General features: G+C 40.8%; 1 non-coding gene across 1 annotated transcript; it reads left to right on the top strand.

The window, feature by feature from the left end:
• Nucleotides 1–13,476: 13,476 nt before the first annotated feature.
• Nucleotides 13,477–13,613, top strand: LOC115290977. The gene has a single exon (XR_003908343.1). It is a non-coding gene; the product is annotated as a small nucleolar RNA SNORA42/SNORA80 family (small nucleolar RNA).
• The last annotated feature ends 10,103 nt before the right edge of the window (nucleotides 13,614–23,716 follow it).

Genomic DNA, 23,716 nt, shown 5'->3' with positions numbered 1-23,716 from the left:
GGAAGTGTCTTACTCATCTTTGTATCTGCAGTGCCCTATGGCATAGCTTTCGCATAGGAGCTACTCAACAAAGACTGCCTAAATGAACAAATGAGCTAAAGCAGGAATGTCAGGAAAGTGGAAAGATGATTCTTCTGGCCTTTCCTGTTCTCTGTTTTGTTTTGACTTGGACCTGAGCGTATGCTGATCCTTTGTCTTTGTAGAATAAACTAGAGCTAATATAAGGTCCAGAGTGAAAACGGCAAGAAGCTAGCTGTTAAGAGCTAGTTCTGGTCCAGGCTGTAAAGAGGAGAGATGAAGAGAGCATTGTGGTTTCCATGCTATCCAGGCAAGTTGACAGGAGCAAGAAATCACAAGTGTCAGCGCAAAACCCCTAACTGGGAAAGAGCTGACATCCAGTTACAGTAACCTCTGCCTTCCGTGTCTTTAAGGAATGCAAGCTTAGAACTAGACAGATGAACAGGTATTGATCAAATAGAGGAATGAAAACTCCAACAGTGGCCACTCAATTAAAGCTCACTTCTACAGAGGGCAGATCTGTCCTTTACTGACACACACTAGGTAAGTGTGAATCAGGAATAAGGAAAGAGAGAGCCTAATTACAGAAAGCGAGCTGGGCGCTCTGGTAAGGCCTCCTCTCACCTGCTAGTGGGCCATCTGTGAGCTCTGCCTGTGGAAATATGCAAGTTGCTGTCCTTATTGCTGCTAAAATAGCTTTAGGTTATTCAGCATATTTGTGGAAAGAGTTGGTCTCAGAATTAGAGAGAGGCCATACCACTATATTCCAGTTAGGGAGATCAGAGCTGAGATGGTAAATGCCACTCAAAGAGACAATTTTCTAGCTCAATAAAACTAAGGAATTCTTAGCTTTTAAATTCAGGTTTATCAGATGGAAGGAAGTACTGTTGGAGAATCAGGAGATTAAATGTCAAGACTAAGGAAGTATCTACATATAGCGATCACATTGGCCAACGTGGAACGAACCCATGATGAAGGTGTGCAGTGATCAACCATGCCAACTGAGGTGTGATCTAACTCAGTCTGTAAGAAATAACCCAATGAGCTCTGCAGTAATGTGACTTTGGTTAAAATCCTAAGTTGAGAGTCTCTGGGCTCCCTTTTAAAACTTTATAAGGAAATGGGATTCAACTGAACTGGTCGAAACTTCTCTCGATTAAAAAATTACTCAAAATGTAGGATTTCTGCAAACCACAGATGACTTCTAGAAGTTACTTCATACTTAAACATATTCACTATGGTTCGTGTTTTTATTACTGATATTTTCTCATGTTATGTATTTTCCTTCAAGTATATAGTTTTATCAGCTTTGCCAAATTACCTAATAAGCAAGATGTCAAATTCCGGCTGCATTTTATCTATCTTTTTTTGAGTCTGATGTGCATACAGTTCTCACCCATAGCGTAACTGTAGCAGCAAATGGCCAACAATGAATAACAACATCAGGGACCATAACTGTGAATTGACCATTTAAATAAACACAAACTATCCCTTCTCCTGGACCCTTTTTATGAATTTAGAATTTAAATTAATCTTGGGGTGCCTGGGTGGTTCAGTCGGTTGAGCATCCAGCTTCAGCTCAGGTCATGATCTCGAGGTCCTGGGTTCGAGTCCCGTGTCAGGCTCTGTGCTGACAGCTAGCTCAGAGCCTGGAACCTGTCTTCAGATTCTGTGTCTCCCTCTCTCTCTCTGACCCTCCCCTGCTCACACTGTCTCTCTCTGTCTGTCAAAAATAAATAAAACATGTTAAAAAAAACAATTAAAACATAAAAAATAATAAATTATTTTGATGTCAAGGCTTAATTTCTTCAGTCCTCCTCATCTTGCTTCTTCTATTTTCTTGTATCTTTACACGCATGCAAGGGAAATTAATAATAAGAGCTCATATTTGTTGAATGCTCTTTAGGTTCTAGAAACTGCACTCTTTTCTTTATAGACTGTATCTTTTTCCTGATAACTCTAAAGGGAGCTTCTCTTATTAACATTTCTACATAAAACATGAGAATACTGAAACTGATTGAGATTAAGCCATTTGTTCAAGTGCACAAGTAGGATGTTTAGATTATTGTTCAGCAAATGCCGTCTCCCCTTCACATTCTGTACAGGGTAGACCTGCCTGCTTTCTTGCTATTGGACTTGGCCCTACTGCTTTCTAGGTCCATGGAATGTTAATGGACATGTGTGAGCAAAAGCCTTAAATGTGCTTCGTGGGCTTGGCTTGCCTTTTGCATGCCGGTCATCTGCCATCAGAAAACATGCTCCAGAAAGATGCTACCTTTCAACCTGGACCATTTACTGGAATACATGAAATCCTGAAAGCCCTTTTCCTCCTTACACTCAGAGCCCATATCTACACTTCCTCTCTCTCCCTCCTGTCCCAAATCTTACCTCTGGACAAGAAATAAAGTTAGAAACAATATATGTGCTGGCCCAAAGAAAGCAAACTGCTCTAGAAAAATCCCAAAGTGTCTGCCTTACATATATTTTTCTCACCTTTCATTTTAAAGGATTTAGAGAATATTTTTGCCTGAATTTCCCCTGGTTGCAGAGATCCAGAAAACCACATATGAATCAATATTTAACAGCTGCTCAAATAGAGGTAGATTCTTTTTGATAGCAATATCACTTCCTGATGAGATGGAGGCACAGAAATTCACAACAGTGGTTTTCATTAAAGAGCATCCTTGGTACTTTTTATGGCAAAAATTATTAGCACTTGTCTTTTGGCAAAATTCTAAGCCATGCAATTATATTATACCTGTTCATACTCCTCCCATGATTTCAAAAGTTCTTCTTGCTTTCTTCCTTGAAACAATGCAATGTTACTGCGAATGTCGAATTCAATTCCAGGAGTCAGTGAGCCACGGTTTCTCTTTTCTTAATATCAAAGCTTTTAAAGTTTTAATTAATCATTATAAAGCAATTGTATGAAAGGAAATATGGTATTTATAACATTGAAATCAACTGGTTTATAATACCTAAAAGCAGTAAGATCATTAAGAGTGATAAATTAGAAAACCTCCCCAGATCTACTCCACTCCCAATACCTATGATATTTTAGGTATTTTGCCAGAATTGAGGTCTCTCTAGCAATACTTACTGCTGAATCCATATTTCAGATTCACTTGATAAAAGCTAGAACCACGTGACAAGAAGTATAAATGAGCCTAGATCTTATTTTACTTTGGGATTCTAAATTTATTAATATCATCCTTAAACGTTGGACTTTTTATAATGCCTCAAATTATGCCCTTCCACAGATGAAAGTGCTTCTCTAACTCATTGTAAGAATCAGAGTTCTCCAAAGAAGCGATGGCAGAAATTCTGTGTGTGTGTGTGTGTGTGTGTGTGTGTGTGTGTGTGTGTGTACATATATGGAAGAGGCCACAAGACACCTATGTATATATGGAGAGACAGAGATTTGTTTTAGGGAATTGGCTCACACAATCGTGGATTCTGGGAAGTCTGAAATCTTCAGGGCAGGCTAACAGATTGGAAATTCCAGCAGAAGTTGATGTTGGAATCTTGCATCGAGAGGCAATCTGCAGGTAGAATTCTTTCCTCTTTGGGGACCTCAGTCTTTTCTCTTAAGGCCATCAACTGATTGGATGAGACCCACTTACATTATGGAGGGTAAGCTCTTACTCAAAGTCAAGTGATTTAAATATTAATCACATCTAAAGAAAACCTTCACAGCAGCACCTAGACTGGTATTTGACCATAGCATAACCAAGGTGACAAATAAAATTGACCATGATGCACATTGATGGACTATATTCCTGAAAATGCTATAGACAATCAAATGGCATGTGGGACTTAAAAATAGAACTTCATAATATTTCTTTCCATCCAACAAAACTATTTTTGCCAGGATTTGGTGCATGGATTGATAGTAGTACCATCCTCAGACTATATGTGAGGTGTCGTGTGACATGGCCAGCATTTAAGTTGTCCTATGAGGAGGTGGCCAGGTGATCTCCAGCACAGAGCACTGACACGGGTCCCTCACAGCAGAGGTTTCATTCTCAAGTTGGCTTGAGCCACTGCGTAGACAAAATAATCGCCTTCCAAGAGACATCAATGTCTTTATCCCTAGAAACTATCAATATATTGCCCTATGTGACCAGAAGCACTTTACAAATGTAGCCAAGTGAAAAACCTCGAGATGGGAGATTTATCCTGAATAATCCATGGGTGTGGACAATGTAATCATAATTGCTTGTAAGAGGGACACAGGAGGAGCCAGAATCAGAAAAAGTGATGTGGTGACAGAAGTAAGGACTGAAGTGATGCCCTTTGAAGAGAGAAAGAGGCCACAAGCAGAGGAATATGAGTGTTCCCAGGCACTTGGAAAGGCAGAGAACCAGATTCTCTCCTAGAGCTTTCTATAGGACACAACTCTGCCAGTACCTTGATTTTACTCCAGTGAGACTCGTGTTTACAATGCAACACATTAATAGCAGAAAAGGTAGAAATTTCTTGCTAAATTTCAAGAAAAATCTCTGCATCATTTTTTAATGGGATTTAAAAATGTTTATGATGGGGGCGCCTGGGTGGTTCTATCAGTTGAGCCTGTTGACTTTGGCTCAGATCATGATCTCGCAGTTCGTGGGTTCGAGCCCCGTGTCGGGCTCTGTGCTGATGGCTCAGAACCTGGAGCCTGCGTCAGATTCTGTGTCTCCCTCTCTCTCTGCCCTTCCCCCACTCATTCTCTGAATATCTCTCAAAAAAATTTTTTTAATGTTTATTCTGATTTTTTATTAGTGCTGCCCTTTTGCAATTATGAGATTGTATCTTTGTTGAGTTATTTCAATTATGGCAATCATTGAACCAACTATTAAAAAAAAAACCCTTATAGAATCATGCCTTCAAACTATTTCTTCATAAAGGGGGTACGTTAATATTTCAAAATAATGTTATATATTCATCCACAATGAGAGCTCAAGTCACCATAAAGCCCACCGCTGATGACTCCAGTTTGGTGCCACCATGCCAGGCACTATCTCTGGGTGAGATTTCTACTTGAAACTTGTAAGAAAACACAACATTGGAGGGACACAGTGTCCTCAGCTTGAGACCCAGCAGTCTGCAGAATGTGAAGAGAGAAACTGAGAAGGGGATGCCCAGGGGTAGCTGGTCAGTGCACACCCAGTTTTGTTTTAACCTGAAAATTACTGCCCCCAGGCAGAGGGATCCAGCCTGTGGCTGTGGATTTCTATGGAGGACAGACAGGTTGATTAGACCAAAGCAACCTGAAAAAAAGAGAAAAGAAGAAAGTATATGCTAATTCTCCACCTTTAGTGAGTGCCTTTAAAATGCCTTTAGTGACTTATTCATACCATCGAGTGTCCTCATGGACCCACCACTAAACCCTTGACCAATTTATTTAGGATAACAGGGACATCACCTTGAATTCCTTCAAGTTTTCTGCTGTCCATCTCAACACGTTTTTCCTTCTTCTGAAACAAGAAGCAAGTGTTCCTTCTCTTTTTCAAGGCTAGCCCTTTCTACTTTCCTGTGACTTTGCTCTGTAAACAATCCTTTCTCTTTCTTCCAGATCTATTCTCCCCTTTCCATTGGCTCCTCTTTCTTCTCAAGCATAATTAGGTCCCACTTACCCTTAAATATAAGTCCTATTTTTTAAGTTCATTTATTTTATTTTGATGGAGAAAGCATAAGCAGGGGAGGGGCAGAGAGACAGGAAGAGAAAGGATCCCAACCAGGTTTGCACACCGTCAGCCTGGAGCCCAACACAGGACTCGATCTCATGAACCTAGAGATCATGACCTGAGCCAAAATAAAGAGCTGGATGCTTAACCAACTGAACCACCTTTATGCCCTATAAGTCATATTCTTAATTTTGTTACAGCCTCAAACCAACATTTTCTCTTATTCATTTCTCCTAGTGTCAGATTTTAAGAAATTGATGTCTTCCATGATCTTCACATTCTCTCTGCCCCTTCTCTCCTTCATTCCAGTAGAGAAGGAAAGTCTTTAATTGGTTCCTACTATACAAACCAATAGTCTCTTCCCACTTCTCCTATGTTCCAGTTGAAAATTTAATACCCACTCCTCATGACTTCCTTTTTCATTAACTATACCACCCAGATTAACTTGCTACCTTTTAACCATCTTGAATTTTTCTCAACATCCCTCACCCCCTGAGGCATAGGGTCTCAAACTTGGATGTTTATAAGAAAAATGTTGACAACCTGTTAAAAATATACAGTTCTTAATGCTATTCCTAAATTCTGTTTAAGTGGGTATGAATGGGGGCTGGGTACCAGTATTTTCAATAAGCCCTTTCAGGCTGTGGTTCTCAGGCTTTCACTCTCATTCAGGGGAAATATTCCATGACTGTCAGTTCACAAACTGGCCTCATACATAGAGAGAGGGCAGTGAGAGAATGAAGAGAAAGACCACCTTAGATTGGTAAGCGGCAGGTTTCATAAGCAAGGGAACCTACATGCGAGGCTTGTTATGGGTGGCCTCAAGACCAGTAGATCACTTTACCTGCCCAAAAGAATCCTAACATTGTATCTAGAGGCCCTAACTGGGTTCAATCCTGTAATCAGTCAAGACGGTCTCCACATCACCTTGCTTTCTCCAGGCTGTGTCCTTGAAATAGTTCCCACAGTGGGACTGGTCTGCAGAGCGTACATCACAAGGATGGGAGAGGGTAAGAAGCTTCTGATTGCTTGGGCGCAGTCTGAAGGTCAAGTGGCAGCCACACCCTCTTGATTTCTTCCTCCAACAGTGACCTTATCTGTGTCCCTCATTGTTAACTTCATTCCTTCATTGTAAAGCTAGACCTTACACTTAAATATAGTTTAGAAACAAACCCATCAGCTTCCCCCTAAACCTGTTTCTACCCGCATCTTAAACTTTTCTAACCACCATTTTCCTGACTATGTGGGCTCCCAAATGTCAGGGAACTTCAGTCATTGTGCACGCTCAGGACCATGCTCTCTCTTGTCACCTTCCCCCTCTGTTTTCAGTATCTTAACTTTTTTTACTTTCCCAGCAGCCCAGCATGCTGCTGCTGGCTTAATCTTACTTAGGAACAGCTCTGTTTCTAGAAAACTTTAATGATTCTTTTAAATCAAATTCTAACTCAAACACTTGAGCTTACAATCAACATCCCTCTCTCAGGTTCCGAAACTTCTCTGGAAAGTTCACCTATGCATGTCCTCCTCCCAGTTGTCCTAATGTGGGATATTAATCCTTTGTCAACAAAAGGTGCGGCAAGTGTTTTTTCCTTTTGTTTTTTTTGTCACGTATGGACTTTTAAGGTATCGTGTGTGTGTTTGAAAGTTTGAAACTTTTGGGGTGACCCAGTCAATTATGTGTCTGACTTCAGCTCCAGTCATGATCTCGTGGTGGATGAGTTCACGCCCCACGTTGGGCTCTGTGCTGACAGCTCGGAGCCTGGAGCCTGCTTCAGATTCTGTGTCTCCCTCTCTCTCTCTGCCCCTCCTCTGCTCAGGCTCTGTCTCTCTCTGCTCTCTCTGTCTCTTTCTCTCTCTCTCTCAAAAATAAACATTAAACATTTTTTAAAGAAAGTTTGAAACTTTTAGATTGTCAAATTTGTCAACCTTTTCTTTTTTTGTTTCTGGGTTTTTTTTTTTTTTTTGGGCTCAGGGTTCTATGCGGGTCACTCCAGGGTGCCATCTATCTTGTTTTATATGATTCTAGTGCATATCTTCTATTAGACCTTAGACTGTAAATTTCTTTATGGTAATAATGTTATCTTCTTTATAGCTGTAATGAACATATTAATGAACACTTATTATGAGCTAATATTATTTTTAGCACCTTCCAAACATTAATTCATTTCATCCTCATTTCTACCTATACGAAGGGTACTTCTATTAGACTATTAGGTCCGTTATGCAGATGTGGAAACTAAGGTAACTTGTCCAACTAGCACATAAAGGGGTCATACTACCACTAATCCAGATGGAACTGGGATTAGAATCCAGGCAGTTTGACTCCAGAAACTCTACACGGCATATCTACCCTATGCTGCCTTCTCCTGTGTGGAAAAATAATGGGCACTCCATAAGTACTGGCTGAATGAAGGAAAATTAATATATAGACAAGCTGGGTTGGTATTTCTAGGCTACACACAATTTCTCAGAAGACCTCATGAGAGTGTAAGAGGTCACAAGAAGTGATCAAACAACCATAATGTAAAACGCCAAAGAACCCCAAACTGCGACTCCAAGCTACGAAGCTTGAGAGCACACCAGTCTTGATGCACCTGGTTGGCTAAAAGGGAAACCTTGAATGATGAATGGAGGGAGCACGAAAAACGTGGGATCCCAAGCAATGGGCAGTTTTCCACATCATTATAGCAGTATTTTGTAACAAATTCTTTGGCAACTGACAGCAGGCATTTAAATCAGCTATTTCCTCCTCAGAATTCCTCTCCAAAGAATAATAATGGCCTCTGCGACTCTGAAGGAAATGTAGCCCCTACTCGGATACAATCTTATCTGGGAAATTGCCATGGTATTCGTCACAGCTGTCACCGTGCTGAGCCCATTAGAGATATGCTGAGTGGGGATCTACGGGGCTGTGTTCTGAGGGCTCTCGCTATACATTCCTTGTTGAAGCTGGAAAAAAAAAACGCTCAACGTTTTGGGGGACAGAGTCTTCTCAGAGCTGGGTGGGCAAAAAAGAGCCATCCATACAGCCCTATACGAGTTACCCTATGGCTCAGGTTGCAGATTTAGAAAGACATTTGCAGTGACACCACTGGGAAGGGCAGAACGGAAGAGAGAGCATACAGAGAAAGGTCAGCTTTCTATTTCTTTCATTGGAGAGCATGTGGGAAGCTGAAGACCTAAAATGTTGGAGTTGGAGGTTAGCACTGGAACCTCGGACTTGAGTTCTTTTCAGTCTGTTTCAAGTAAACAATGGGCTGTTACAATTTCTATTCTTCTCCTGTAAAGAATGTTAGAGCTGGGGGTCTAACACCCTCTCCGTGATATACAGTTTAAGAAATGGGGCCCATGGGTGTCTGCATGGCTCAGTCAGTTGAGCGTCCAACTTCAACTTAGGTCATGATCACATGGTTTGTGGGTTCAAGACCCGCATCAGAGTTTGTGCTGACAACTAGCTCAGAGCCTGGAGCCTGTCTTCGAATTCTGTCTTATTCTCTCTCTGACCCTCCCCTGCTCACGTTGTCTATCTCAAAAATAAATTTAAAACATTTTTTAAAAATTAAAATAAAGAAAAAAGGGGCCCCTGGGTGGCTCAGTCGGTTAAGCATCCAACTTCGGCTCAGGTCATGATCTAACGGTTCGTGGGTTCGAGCCCTGCGTCGGGCTCTGCACTGACAGCTTGGAGCCCGGAGCCTGCTTCAGATTCTGTGTCTCCCTCTCTCTCTGACCCTCCCTGGCTCATGCTGTCTCTCTCTGTCTCTCAAAAATAATAATAAAAAAAATTTTTTTAATTATAAGAAAATAAAGAAAAAAACTGGGGGCCTAAAAGTGTCAAAGCCACTGACCAGGGCCCCACATTTAGCAGGCAGCAGGACCCATGGTGTCTGGATTAGGGCCAGTGGGAGTTGGGTTTTGTAAGGGAATGCTTCTGCAAATCTAATGCAAGATTTCTTGATTTAAAAAAAAATACTCCAAATCAAAGTCCCTTTTATTTTCACATTTATTCTTTTTGTTTTAACCCACAGTTGCCGTTACAAAGAAACAAGCATAAAAATAGCCTCCCATTCAATACACCAGAGGAGATCATTTACTCTGCTGTTACATTTTCCTAGAAACTAGCTTACTTAACCATGTGAGTAAACCAAAAAATCGTTTACTTACCCTGACTCAAAACAAGATCAGTCATCTCGGCCACACGCAGCAGAGCACAGCAGTTTCTAAGCTAGACTCTTTAGGACTGGTTATAACCTACTTTGTACAGACAGCATGCCGTCCGGGGCTCGCTGTCGTTCCCACCGCTCTACCTCTCTCTGGGTCCCTGAGGATTGTGGGCATTGCCTGGGTCTCTATGGTTTTCCTGTGTTTGTGTTTTTTGTTATTGTTGAGAAAGAGGAGGTCAGGAGAGCTGAGGTAGTAATACAACACCTGTTACAGGCAACTGTTACAGAACCTCAGCGATATCTTATACTCTAATTTCAGCAATCTCTTGTAGTCTTCCCTCCGCCTCTCTTAACGTCCATCCTACACTCTTTCTCGTGCTCTCATTTTTATTGGAGAAACTATGTCTCCATTCCCACCCCAACACCTGGCCCAGAACAAGACCTCAGCAAAAATCCATGGACTGCGGGAATGAATCGGCTTTACTCCTTTGCATCACCTCCTATTTTCCATCCTTTCTTTTTTTCTCTTTTCTTTTTCCTTTTTATGCTTTTAAATGGTTTTTTTTTTATTTTTGAGAGACGGAGAGAGACAGTGTGAGCAGGGAAAGTCAGAGAGAGAGGGAGACAGTGTGAGCAGGGAAAGTCAGAGAGAGAGGGAGACACAGAATCTGAAGCAGGCTCCAGGCTAGCTGTCAGCACAGAGCCCGATGCGGGGCTCAAACCCACGAACTGTGAGATGATGACCTGAGCTGAAGCCGGACGCTCAACCGACTGAGCCACCCAGGCGCCCCTTTTCCTCTTCTTTTCCAGAGCCAGTTGTAAGACAAACAGTAACAGAAGCAATGACTGCGATAGGGGCAAAATACCTAGCTTCTCTGACCTAGTTTTTATTTGATGGTTTGGTGGGACTTTATCAAACCATGTCTGTGTTTCCTAAAACATTCTCTTTGGTATAACTCACTTATTAACCATTTTGCTTTTCGTAGGTGCATAAAATAATTTTCTCTTTGGTGGTGAATGAACCAGAGCGAAGGTCTGTGAAACTCTTCTCAAGGGCATAGTGAAGTGTTCTAATTACGAAGGTCCCTGAAGACTTATTGTTGATAAATGACAACCCTACACATAAATTCAGGGTAAAAAAAAAAGTCACATTAGAATTATAAACACAGAAAGAAAAAGACATACCAGGTTTAACTTTTGTATTATATTTCCCTAGCTCACATAGTCTATATTCTCTTTATAAAAATGCATTTTGGGTTTATAACCATGGATGTGTCATCAATCATTTTATTTATAGTCATTTCATTATTTGCAATATATCATAATTAAGTATATCTCAGCTGTACCTAATTATGCCCATGTGTAACATGAAAAATGTTTCTGTATTAATTTAAAATTGTGTTTAAATACTACCTTTAATTTTTAAATTTGTATTAAAAGAAAGCATGGCTGTATGCCAAGGCCAATAAAATTCCAGCATGTATGTCTTAAGTGAGACATGTGGGTCTATATGTACACGCATAAACACAAACGAATTTAAAGTTTCTCTTTAAGTTTAAGCTTAATGGGATTAAATTAGTTAAGAAATAATCAGATGTCTTATCATCATATTCTACTGTTCAAACTGAAATGAAATATACCCCCTTTATTTAAAAAGTGCAGAACTGATTAAGTAAACGACAGTGTAATGTCCATTACAAGTGCTTTTTCTGCCATCTAGTGGAAAAACAAAATCTGTGAGGATTCACAATTTACCTTTTAAATTCTATTGTCTTAAAATATTTGGCAAAGCTTATTTGAAATCCCAAGAAAAGAAAACAAAATATATTCTTTCCCTGTTTCTCATTTGACCTGTGAGTGGCCCGGATGTGGGTAATCCTGAGCAGTCATTCTCCACGAGGCCAAAGGGGCTGCAGACCGTACTGTAGAGGGTGCTTCCTGCCTTCTCTAAATACGGCAGAGGTCATGGGCTCCAAACCAAATACTAGCACCAGTGTCATTTATTGTCTAAGTGACAAAAGATGTCTTAAGCCCGTCCAACCCTTTCTGTTCCATACTCAAATGAGAAGGTTAGGAGAGATGGCTGGTTGGACACTGTCTAAATCAGTGGCTTTCAAACTTTTTAAACTGCATCTCACACAAAGATATGCACTTGACATTGCAACTCAGTCCATGTACATAAAACAGAAGCCAAAGTTCCACAAAGTAATAACCTTTCTATGGGAACACTCTACTTTATATTGTGTTTTGCTTTACCTCTCTTTCACTTTTTATTTTTTGGTATTATTTTATAACATTTTAAATTGACTCCATGATCCACTAATGGTCCTGACGCTTGAAAAACACTAGTCTCCTAAAAAAGTGTTTACCTCTACTCCTTTAAAAATATATGATACTAAGTCTAAAACTATGACCAAATAAAAAGTTAGATGAAATAAGATATGATGAGGATTGGTTAATTAATACAAAGACCTTTGAGATCTTATCAGTTCAGGATATCTTATTGGATGACTGTTCTCTATCATCCTCTCTATCTCCCAGAAGGGGAGGCTTGGCCTCATCTTCATAAATACCTCTTTGTTAAGTCAGCCATCAAAAGATTCTCTCATCAGTCTTGCGTCTTTGCTCTCTTTTCATTTTCATCTGGTTCAGACCCTTCCTGTTTTCCCCTGGATGATTGCAGAAGCTTCCACACTGCCCCTCCTGACTCCATCTCTCATCCCTGTGAACCCTCCTTCACACAGCCTCCAACACTTACCCTCCGCCTCACAAGTCAGATAAAATCCTTCGCTGCCTTCTCTGCCTAAGGAATAACACCCGAGTGACTTAGGGTGACATTCAAGATCCTCCCTGTTTAGTGCTTTGTTGGCATTTACTATTTTAAACTCTCTCATTAGGTTGCGAGCTAGGTCTTTATCTTTATCTCTTTTTAAGCATACTCTATTTGCCCCAGCAGCTGCTTAATAAATATTTGTGGAAGGCGCTGAAAGGAACGTGCTTTCTGACCTTCAGTTTTGTGCATGCCCTACCTTCCAGTTGCCTTTCTACTAACCATTCCCTGAACTCTTCTTTTATTAAATTCGTGTATTTGTTTATGGTTAAAGAATGCGCATTTGCTTGAGCTTTTTCCTGGGCTGCCCTACTGTTGTTTTCTGCCTGTGGAAATTCTTTTCAACTTTTAAACACCAGCTCAAAAGCCACCCCTTGCAGGGAACTCCGTTGGTCCCCAGCAGACTAAACTCCCACTGCGTGTGAGAGTAACCCCTAGTTTCTATTCAGAGCGCATGCGCTCTCGTGCAGGTTTACAGGACGCTTCTCTGTGTCTATCTCACTTGATTGAGACATCTTGAAGGGCAGGGAAGACACTCTGGGCATCTTTCTAGTCCTTCGTGGTATTCTAGGTCTTCAATATATGTTTGTTTACTTAAACATACTTGTTGCATATATATCTTTTTAAATAGGTAGAACTGGAGCCTGAGCGGGCTGGCCACCATTTTTAATACAGGCCAGCCAATCTTAGACGGGCTATTTTGGAATATACACACAAGTTTCAGAGCAGGGATTTGACCAAGATTTTTCATTCGAATTATCACACCCCCCCCCCCCCCCCCCGGACACTTTGCTTCAGCGCATGGTGATGCATTGATGGTGGGGCCTTCTCTCGGGGCCTGTCCTTGGGGACCCGTGTCAGAGGAGCGTGCAGCCTCCAACCGCTGCCCAGCCTCCTCGGTGGTGGGCTGTGAGCACTGAAGGGGGCTGTACAGTGTGAGAACAGAAAACCAAAAAACCAAAAAGTGTTTCACAATCTACTGAACACCATTCCTGCTGAAAATACCAAGAAGTAGAAAAGCCAACTGTCACCCTGATATATAATAATATATGCTTTTTTTCTGTCACCAAACTTCCTTCTTGTACTGCATGTATGTGTTTCTATGAGTTCACTGTAGGTAGATAGTGTCATTCATTTGTACATGCACCAACTAACCTACCACCTGCAAGAGCAGACATTCAATAAATATTTGCTGAATGAGAATGAGAGACACAAAGAATTATAATGGATAAAGAACTATTAGATATTATGTCCATCTTCAAGGCACTTATGCACCAGTTAGGGATATAATTACCTAAACATTCTGACCATAATGTTTTATACTTAGTAGACATTCAATACATTTTAATGAATTATAATTAATGAAATGAGAGCCAATTTCTATGTCCAAGAAAAATGCTAAATACTTATCAAGAGGTCTAAATGGCTGTTTCTGGCCTCTAGGAGAGAATAATCAAGTGTGAGGTAATAACGATGTTCATAAATACGTTACTCAGCAGGTTGGGTTTCCAGCCAAATGTGTCTTAGAGACATCGCTAGAAGCTGGAGTCATCAGAAAAGACTTCCCAAAAGAGGAAGTTTTCTGTCAAGAACTGTGAAAAGGCTAAGATTTTACCAAATTTGCAAGCTTCCAGCTAACTTTCCAAGTTAGTCTATCATTTTCATAGGTACTTGACGAGGACACAAAACTCCTAGGTCAGAGACAATGGACTTTATCACTCACAGTATAGCAGGCCAGGGACTTTGTGTTCATACGGGCTCTCCTGGTCCTCCAAATCCTGTAGGGCTGGCACAGAGCAGCCCATGGGGGTTGCTGCACACTCTATGGGTTTGTATCATAGCTGAGGAACCCTGAGGCAAGGAAACCCCAATCTTACAAAGGTGTTGTCAGCAAACCTGTCCAATCTGTGCCCTGGAAGGTGACACTTTCCTTATTAACCTGTAAGAAAACAAATCTGTCCTCTCCCAGAGGGAGATATTATTTCTCTGTTCAATGCTGTATGCTATACAAACACCCTTGAAAACATAGCCCAGACCAGAAGTTGTCGATGTGTTTTCTCAGAAGATGGACAGAAACACAAGACATCCATGGAGAATGTACGTCCAACAGTCTTAATTTGGTTCTTGAAGGTTGGATGTGATTTGATCAAGCAATAGGAAGAGAACAGATATTCTAGGAACAAGAATTTCCCGTGTACATATTTATTTCATGAAAGAACTCTCTGGGCCTCAGTTTCTTGACCTATAAAGTTTGAATTCTTACTTCACAAGGATGCTGTAAAAATTACATGAAGTAATCTATGTATGGCATCCAGCCTGGTGATTGACACATAGCAGATGCCAAACTGTCAGTTCTTTTCCACTTTCCCCAAAATGTACAGGATGTGACTCTGTAGGCTGCCCTGACATTAAGGAGTAAATGGAGACATTTAATCATTCCATTTGCTAACTTTTTTTTATTGAGCATCTACAATGTTCCAAGCGCCAGGCTAGATACCATGCCTCCCCTTTTGAAGCTTATAGTCTGATTCAAGGGGAAAATAGATAGCGAGTAGAAATATCTTGTTTCCACCAAGTAAGCTTGTAGAAGGTAAACTTCCAAAGCTTTAGGGCAATTCCATCTGACCATGAATCCAGGGAATTACTGAGGCATAGAAGGACTATAAACCTAAAATAAGAACAATGAAATGTCAAAGTTCAGTGATGGAATACACCATTCAACAGTAAGTTTTTACAAGATCTTTTTGGAAAAAGAATACTAGTAACTGTAGCAAGATTTCATGTAAACATTATTGTCCCCAAAGTAGGATTGTTAAATCACTCATTTGGCAAATATGTATTGAGCATTGACTACATGTAATGTGTAGTGATAGGTACTAGAATTCAAGGATCAAGAGTAGGAATTTCCTTGAGAGTAAGAGGGCTCCCAGACAAGGGATTGATTTTGTCAACATTTATCTGTATATAGATGGAGAGAAGTGTGAGAAACTGAGAGATACTATGAATAAGGTAGTCCGTTTAAAAATAAGATTATTGATTCAGTGAGGGGTGTCTGGGTGACTCAGTCAGTTGAGTGTCTGGCTCTTGGTTTCCGTTCAGGTCATGATATCACAGTTCATGGGTTTGAGCCCCACTTGGGGCTCTGTGCTGACAGGGTGGAGCCTGCTTGGAATTCTCTCTCTCTCTCTCTCTCTCAAAATAAATAAATAAACTTTTTTAAAATGTTTAAAAAAAAGATTATTGGTTCATTGAACAATCCTAGATGTTAATTAGGAGAGAAGATAGTTGTTAAAATGTCTTTATCTATGGAGAGGGTACACATTTGGTATAGACTACATGTATCTACTATTTAATAGAATAACAATTCTTTTGAGAGATACAAGGGTTATAACAACCATCCCTACTTTGGGGGATGGGCCTGATAGTTTAACCACTATGTTAAGCCTATTTGATGCATTAGAACAGTACATGAAAGGGCATCTCCGCTTGGTTGTTGTTTTTTTTCCCCCCCCCTTGGTTTTGATACCAGTGGTAACCGGCACTCTGTTCTTACATTGTTTCCAGTGCAGTATAGACTGGATTCCACTTGTTTATTTAGAATCTCCCTACTGGACTGAACTGTGAAAAATGCTCATGCCATTTGAGAGCTGAGTGATGGGGGCTTAACCAGGAAGAGAAGTAAATTCTATCTGAAATGAGATGCTGAGGATAAGGCATGAAAGCAAAGCCGAAGACAGCAATGCTCGATCTTCACTTTTTATTATTATGGGTTATGGGGTAGGCCTTAGCCAACGCTAAGAGCTGGCCTCACAGTGGCTGGCTGAGGGGAATGTTGTGTCCAGCAGCCAAATGATTGAAAACTCTCCTGCTGCCCATCTTGCCCTCTCCCCTACTGCCCTGGGCTGCCTAGCTGGCTACATCCCTTCAAGTCAAATCGTACTTCCAGGACATGGCTCTCCCCAGAGAGGGGAGACACATCATTAGCAACATCTTAGCCTGGATTCCTGTGTTCCAAGCTGAGTCTGTGAGAGAAACAAGAAAGACAGCACAAAATGCTGGAAGTGGGATTAGAAAAGACTGGAGAAATCCCAGGGGAGGAAGCATGCTCTCTCCACCACACCTTGTTTCCCTTAGGGGCTCCCTTGTTGACCAGACTTCCTGCTACATCCCAACATCCCAACACAGGTTCTCAAACCCTTCTGAACTGATGAAAGTGACAGCCTGGGAGTCATAACCATCCATCACGACGGCCGTCTTTCAATCTGCATCATGCTGGTGGCTGCTGCCTGAAAGGTCAGGCCCACACCAGTTTTCCCTGTGACCGCAGGGCCCCCACGGTCCTTGCATGGTGGCATTTCAACCTAACAACAGTGCAGTAGATAGAGTGCCATCTTTTATGATGTCAGAGCACTTCCCTTCGTCTTTGGTCCACTCCACACTCTTCCCTCTCTTCCTCTCTGAACTTGGCCATTGTTGATAAAGTCCATTTTGTGTCTATTAGGTAAAGCCAGATGAGAGCAGGAATAGTGTACATCTGGGACCAAAATTAAGCCTTACCAAACTCTCTCTCCCTGGCTACCCCTCCTCCCTCACCATGTTCTGCAAGTTGATTTCCACCTAAGGTTTTCCTTTGCCAGCTGTTTGCTCCTATTCTCAGTGTTCAGCAGGAACAAGGATCACTGATATTCCCATCAGATTTATCAGAAGCAACAGGGAACAATGAGCTCTTTTTATGTTGAAAATAGAGATTTTGAAATTATTCATAATCCTGCTTCTTCTCCCAACACATTTCCATCCCCAATGGGCTCCTTTCACTAATTAGCTATGTAAGACTTTATGCTAAAATTTAGCTACATATTACTTTTAGTTTTATTGGTAGGATCTTGACCTTCCTTCCTGTATAACTGTGAAAAGGAAGAAAGAAAATATCATTTCAAATGGAGTCAGGAAGTCCAAAAGGGGGAGTTTTCACACACAGGCACTTGGCATAGGATGCATTGCTCCAATCCCCACACAGGAAGCATATTTTACACACCCCGATAGGAGGAAGGAGGACTTTCTCCCTGCCCAGCAACAGCCTAGCCAGAGAAATTGCCAAGTTCAACCATAGAGAAGCCACAAGAGTCCCTCCCAACTTCCTTCTTTCCTCTTATAAATGCAAGCCCCTCTTTCCAGCTCTTCAGACTTGCCCACGGTTCCCCATAGTTTGCTTGTCCTGAATTGCCATTCCTCTGTTATTCCTGAAGACTCATTTTGCTGATAAAACAACTGGCTCTTTTTTCTAAGATCAATGTAAACATAGTGGATGATTATGTTTAAATACATTTTGTCTATGTGTCCAAAAAGAGTTTATAAAAATAGGAATTTATGAAAGCATAAGGGGTTATTCCAGTGGTGAGGAAAGAAGTGCAATTCAAAGTGAAGTCTTCTTAGAATTGCCTCTCAGCATTTTGGCTAGGTTAAGTGAAGTCTTAGAATCATTGGGTCACTTCTGAAATCAAGTGGTTAGGGAACTCCAATCAGTACAAAATATGAACTGAAGATTAACATTTTTTAAACGTTTACTTATTTTTGAGAAAGACAGAGTGTGAGCAAGGGAGGGTCAGAGAGAGAGGGAGACACAGAATCAGAAGCAGCTGTGAGGACAGCTCAGAGTCTGATGTGGGGCTTGAACCTTACAGAATGGTGAGGGTGAGATAATGACCTGAGCCAAAGTCAGCGGCTTAACTGACTGAGCCACGCAGGCACCCCAAGATTAACATTTCTGAAGCTCCTACTATGTGCCAGTTGGTATGCTATGCTACATATTTCCACTTAAGCTTCATAACACCGGGAGCTGTATACAATGTCCTACAGATAAGAAAACTGGCACTTGGTGAGGACACGTGAATCAATCCTGCCTGCCTGATCCTTAAGCCTGAGCTTTCTATTAAACTATATGACTGTGAGAGCAAAAAGGAATCTTGGGGATTTATCTAGGAGAGAGCTTTTCCAAAATGTAGGATGAATACCAAAGTAGGTTGTACATGGGACATTGCATTCAAAATGCAATGAATGTGTTTTTATTAAAATTATTATTTTATCATCTACCACTAAAACCAAGATACCACCATCTTCCCGTAAGTGGGTCGATTTCCACTGCTGTTCTCCTTGTTTTTCATGGTGGGGCATCAGATATCTTCTGACTAGCAAATACAAATTAGAATTAAGGAAACTAGAAATTCGATTTCTTTCCAGAGCAGTCACATTGTTTCCTTCTGTGCAGAATCGTGTGAAACCTAAGTAGGCAGTATCTTAGATTAGTTTAACAAACAAGATATTCAGATTAAACCAGAAGTAGGTATTTGATATGTTTTTTATGAAACTTACATTACTTTTAGATATTTGGATGTATCACAGTCAGCAAATTCAATATAAAATGTAGCTGTTACAATAAAAAAGGCCATTTTCTGGTAGGAGAGCAAGTAGACTCTACATAATTTAACCAGTGAAAGTTTTCCCACACTGTTTCTTGAAAGCGTCAATTATCAGAACAATCTTTTTAAAGGCTTTTGATGTAACCCTCCGAGGATCTGGCGATGTATTGCTTTCAGCAGCTAGATGTGACGATGTGGCTTCTGAGAGAACATGCCTTGTATTTCCATTCAGCTACTGGAGACCCACAGGACACCCCAGAAATCTGCTCTAGCCTACTGGCCAGTGTGTCATTTGTTCAGACACACTTCCTGCAGCTGCTGTTTAGGACTATCAGATGTACCATCTTTTTTATGACACTTAAAGTACTTCAACCTGGTATATATGAGCCCAACACTGAATTTCATAAAGCAAGCTTTATTTTTTTGTCAGTACTGGGCTCCCCCAGGATAGTATTTCTGGAAAATGAATGGCTTTAATCTGTTATTTCTTTATTTTTTCCTAATTAAAAGGCAATAATATAGATCTGCAGACATGCCACCAAAATTCACCATCAGCAATAGCATGGTTAGGAAAAGAATGGGCAATACTGGGAAAGGTAAGCATCTACCATTAGTCTTATTATACTCCCAGCATCTCCTTCCAGAATGTCAACTACTAGCGGTGGGCATATGATCGCCAACCTCTTTCAATCCTTTCTTCCATTTTGCCCCTTCACCCCAAGAGACAGTGACGTATGTAGTGAGAGGCACTGGGGTGGATAGGCTCATAGCTGGCTTACCTGGGTTTGGATCCTGGCTCCAACACTTTCCGGATTAGGCTATTTCTTTACCACTCTGCCTCGGTTTCCTTATCTGCAATGGGTTGATGCTATCTATTCCCCTATGGTAGTTGTAAGCAATGTGATGTATGTAAAACACAAAAACAGTGTCTTGCAATATAGGAAGTTTTCAATGTGTTTTACTTTTTGAACTATATCTCATGGTAGATATTCTCTACCCATGCATTCAGCTAACATATATTTGTTGAGCACTTATTATGTGTCAGGCACTGTTCAAGATATTTGAGTCAGACCAAATGAACAAAACCAAAAAATATCCCTGCCTTGTAGAGACTTTTCAGGTAGAGACAGACAGTCCATATATATAAGTAAATTGTACTGGAGTGTAAATGCTGTGAGGAAAAATAAATGGAGCTGGTAAGGGGACTGTGAGGGTAGGCAAGGCAAAGATTTTATATGCTCAATACAGTATTTCTAAAATTAAACTCACTTTTCCGGTGAAATTAGGTTCCCTCTTCAATTCCATTTAAGATACTTAATCTTTGGTATGTAAGTAAAAAATGTAGTCACCCTACTTTATTTTCCCAATAACCTGCTCTTAACTTCCATGTATTTTTCTCTTGTAATCCACTTGCAAAGCAAGTCCCAGAACAGAGCTTAATCATGTCTCTTCATTTCTTCGCTGTCCCTGGAATAAAAGACAAACTTGTTCAGGGAAGTTCATGATCTGGCCTCAGCCCACCTTTCCAGCCCTCTCCTTCTCTTCCTTAAATAGAACTTTCCATTTCAGCCAGAATAATCTACTATGATTTCCTTTCTGCACAACTCATTAGCTTCTTTTCTAACACTGTACTGCTGGTTTTCTCCCTTTTCATAGAAGTGTTAGAAATGTCACTAAAACTCCCTAGAGAAGTTACAAAATTCCATACAGTGAGACATCCTCACGAGGGAAATCGGGTGGATCTGATCGCAGCAAGGCGGAGGTGCTGGCGGCAGGGCTCCCGGCTTCCTGGGGAATCCAGAAACAACGAGAACAGGTTTATTCGATACCACCAAGCCTACTTCAAGACAGAATACCAACTAGTTAGTTTACCGCTCAGAATGTGCAAACAAGACTTATTTTCTAGACTTTTTCAGCTCTCGCACATCCTTTCATCCCTTCGTTCCTTAATTCTGTCAAGAATTCCCTCTTGTGAGAGCAATTTATGTAAAAATAACTGAAGGCTGTTTTTAAAATAGGCACAGAAACAATTTTGTTTACATTTAAAAATGTCTTATTGATTCAGAAGGAATAAAGTCTTTGGAAAAAGAAATCCCTTTTCTGTTGTTACATTAAAAAATCCAACCGTTCATTTTGTGGGATGTATGTGAAAACACTGTAGCCATTGGTATCGAAGCACTTTTATATTAATCCACGTCCTTCTGTGAGGTGCTAGTTCCGTGGGCTACCGTCTTGATTTATCAGTAACGATCACTTCATTGTTTAAGCCACTTGCATATAAAGGAACGAATCACTTTATGGGTTCTAATGCTAGTGAAAGATACATTTCTGCCACGTAAGTTGGAGACTTTCCCAAATAGGTCTACTGATTTAAATGGTAACATAGGTTCATGTACCTCAAAAATAAGAAATATGTTATTTCAGAACTACCACCAACCCAAATTACTTTTCTTTTGGACTATTGGTTTCCCAAATATCTGCCTGATCTCTGGGCTGTTTTCAGTTCAGTTCTGAGTAGGACTAGCTGGATACAGAGCCTCTTTAACAATGAGGGTTAATGCAGCCCATCAAGTGCTTTACTTTTTTAAGGTTTATTTTCAAGAGAGAAAGACAGCACACAAGCAGGGGAGGGGGAGAGAGAGAGAGAGGGGCACAGAGGATGGGAGGTGGGCTCTGTACTGACAGCAGACAGCCCCAGGGGCACAGGGCTCAAACTTGGGAACCACACGTGGGAATCGCGAGATCACAACCTGAGCTGAAGTCAGATCCTGGACCAACTGAGCCACCCGGGCTCCCCTCCATCAAGTTCTTTAAAAACAAAAAAGAAAACCTTCCAGCTTATCTCATCTTCCCCAATTACTTAGCACTTGCTTAGTATCCCCTGTAGACGAACTGTAATGGCTTGGTCTACAATAGAAGCACTTTATAAATATTTATTCCTATATATGTTTGTTAAAGTTGCCATAACAGAGTACGACAGGCTGGGTGGCTTCATCAATAAATTTATATGCTCAGTTCTGAAGGTCAGAAGTCCAAGACCAAGGTTTTTGGAGGCTTGTTTCCTCTGAGGCCTCTCTCCTTGGCTGCCTCTTCGGTCTTCCCTCCCTCACATCTGTGTGTCCAAACTTCCTCTTGCTGGATAGCAGTCAGTTTGGATTAACACCCACCTAAAGGACTCACTGTAATTTAATCACCTCTCTAAAGGCTCTCCAAATATAGTCCCATTCTAGAGTACTGGAGAATTAGGACTTCAACATAGGGATTTTGGGAAAACAGAAATCAGTTTCCTAACAAAGAGAGCCAAATGGTCATTTATGAGGTCTTACAAGATTTTGGCTCTATCTTTGGGGAAGGTGTTAAAGTGGCTTCATTGGCAAATAAAACTTCTGTAGATCACATGCGGTAAAGAGTCCAAGTGCAAAGTTTGCCTGGAAATCAGACATTACATTGTGGGTGCCTAGTTGGCTCTACTATCCTAGTTTGATGCGTAATTCTTAAACAGCTCTTCACTCTTGACTCAGTGGAATGTGTGTGCAAAAATGAGCATTTAATGTGTTTCAGGTACATGGCAAAGAATCTTCTACACACGTCTGAGGTAGGGAAAAATTTCTCCGTTTTTCATATAAGGGCACTGGCCCCAAGTCACGAAGCGGAACAGGAAACCAGGGGAGTCCGACTCCGGGAAGGCTGTGAGAACCGCAGAGCTAGTACCACGCTGGGTTCTTCGTCTGCTACGGCCTTGCACCTGTCAGCTCAGCATTCTGGGGTCCCTCTGCTAGACACCAAAAACACCGGCAACAAAAGAACAAAATGCCTAAATCAGACTTCATCAAAATTTTAAAAATTTGTGCAAAGAACACTGTCAAGAAAGTGAAAAAACCACCAACCGACTGGGAAAAAACATTTGCAAATCATGTATCTGATAAGCAATTATTATCCCAAGAATGTAAGAACACAACTCCTGAAGAACTCCACAACAAAAACTGAAAATTGGGCAAAGGACTTAAATGGACATTTCTCAAAAGATACACAAACAGCCAGTAAGTATAACAAGATGGTCAAGATAACAATTAGGGAAATGCAAATTAAAACCATAATTAGTGACCACTTCACACCTATACGAGGGCTCTTATTTAAAGAACAAAAACAAAGCACTGGCCAGGATGTAGAGAAACTTGGACATTGTTAATGGGAACGAAAAATGGTAGAGCCACTGTGTAAAACTATATGGCAGTTCCTCAAAAAATTAATTCTAAATTAACCACAAGGCCCAACAATTCTGCTTCTGGCTATATAGCAAAGGGAATCAAAAGCAGGCACTTGAACAGGTATTTAGATATGAATATTAAAAGAAGCATTATTCACAATAGCCAAAAGAGAGAAACCACCCAAATGTCACTGGATGAATGGATAAACAAAATATGGTAAATACACCTTATGCAATATTATTCAGCCTTAAAAAGGAATGAAATTCTGATACGTTATAATGGAAGAATCTTTAATTTTTTTTAACGTTTATTTTTGAGAGAGAGAGAAATACAGAGTACAAGCTAGGGAGGGCAGAGATGGAGAGCGAGACACATAATTCAAGCAGGCTCCAGGCTGAGCTGTCAGCACAGAGTC

This window comes from Suricata suricatta, chromosome 4 (genome assembly GCF_006229205.1).
Source record: "Suricata suricatta isolate VVHF042 chromosome 4, meerkat_22Aug2017_6uvM2_HiC, whole genome shotgun sequence".
Lineage (NCBI taxonomy): Eukaryota > Metazoa > Chordata > Mammalia > Carnivora > Herpestidae > Suricata > Suricata suricatta.
The sequence above is the reverse complement of the archived record's forward strand: the minus strand, read 5'-3'. Positions and strand labels throughout refer to the sequence as shown.